Raw genomic sequence first — 1668 nt, 5'->3', positions numbered from 1 at the left:
GTGTAGTTACAGCGAAACTACTTCAGTTTACTTGATGATCATTTAGGATGTTCCAAGGAGAATCACACTCGGTCAGTTCACCAATTTTTCCAAACGTTTACCCCATTCAGGAATTTTCAATTAATGAAATTGAAAACAATGTAACGCAGTTTATGAAGTTACACTGTCAGAACTGTGTTACATTACAGCAGTTCTTACGGTACAGGTGCCGTGCACCGTAAGAACTGCTAAACCTTCCGTTAATAGCTGGAAGGCGATAACACTGCGCCCAGCCCGCCTATCTACCGTGAACCTAACGCCTGCCTCCCGACTGTCACCTCCAGAATAGTAAAGCGTCATTGTCTTATCACTATTCAGTGGTTGTATGGTCATTGTTTCAGATCCAGTAAGTCTTAGTTCTGATAGAGCTGCAATCGAAATATTGCATTTAGCAAGTTCACTTGCAATGATTTCTGGCCAACATGGTGTCCTTCCTGTTCTGACGTTCCATGCAGCAATGTACAGTCAGCAGGATGCTCAAAAATTTTTTCGATATATTTTACAAGGTCTCCACATTGATTTGAATCGTATTTCTGTTATATTTCTTAATCAGATTTAGATGATCATCTTACGGAAAGTCAAAAAGCTTCAGAATCATGGAGAAAATAAACTGATAACAGTAAAATAGTAGATATATTTGTGAGACAATTGAAAAGTACATTAAAATGTTGTCATTGTGGACATACATCTGTTACATTTGATCCTTTTTGGGATTTATCCATACCAATATCAAAGTCTTACAGTTCAGTGAGAATATCTGAGTGCCTTAATTTTTTTGCCAATGAAAAAATTTTAATTGGAGACAAAATGCCAGTTTGCAGTAGGTGTAAAGTAAAAAGAAAAAGTACTAAAAGTTTCACCATTCAGAAATTTTCAGAAATTTTAGTTTTACATTTGAAACGTTTTACACCAGGAGATAGTTATCGTATGAAACTTTCAACAAAAGTAGATTTTCCTTTAAATTTAGACTTAAGTTAATACTCTACTAGTGCATGTTTACATCGCTGGAGAACATATAATTTATATTCAATATCTAATCATAATGGCTCAACTTCTTCAAGTCATTATACAGCTTTTTGTAAAAATCCTTATTCAGGACAGTGGCAGGAATTTAACGATAGCAAGTTTAAATACAGTCGACCCCCCTATAATTACGGTCCCTATAGTTACGATTCCTATAAAACTACGAAAAAATTGCTACCGGTATCCGTAAAAAATAGTAAAAGTTCCCTATAAACACCTCAAACGTCATCGGGAAGCCGAACTACTTTCTCGCCGTCCGTAGCGCCACGCTACGGAGAGATTTCTATCGTCTGGACAGTATTATACAAATTATATATAAATTAGGTACTGTACATATAATTATATATTAATTATATATAAATTAGGTACTGTATATATAATTATATATTAACTTATTGTAACTTTGTTATAATTAAATATATAATTTCCGCCGTCTAGCGTGGCGCCACGCTACGGAGATTTTTACGCTAACTATCGTCTGTCAGTATGTAAATTAGGTACCGTAAGTCTAATACAGTACTGTAATTTTATACATTTCTTGTGAAAGAAACATTTCTTATTCAACGGCGATTAAAATTATTTATATTAATGATGTCTCCGAAGTTC

The 1668-nt window shown here is 34.5% G+C and overlaps 1 pseudogene; it reads left to right on the top strand.

The window, feature by feature from the left end:
- Positions 1–364: 364 nt before the first annotated feature.
- Positions 365–1668, top strand: part of LOC111635890 — a 15740-nt pseudogene continuing 14436 nt past the window's right edge.

Source organism: Centruroides sculpturatus, unplaced genomic scaffold (assembly GCF_000671375.1).
Source record: "Centruroides sculpturatus isolate CEXI.00-Female unplaced genomic scaffold, Cexi_2.0 scaffold933, whole genome shotgun sequence".
Classification (NCBI taxonomy): Eukaryota; Metazoa; Arthropoda; class Arachnida; order Scorpiones; family Buthidae; genus Centruroides; species Centruroides sculpturatus.
Note: the sequence above shows the minus strand (reverse complement) of the source record. Positions and strands in the feature narration are given on the sequence as shown.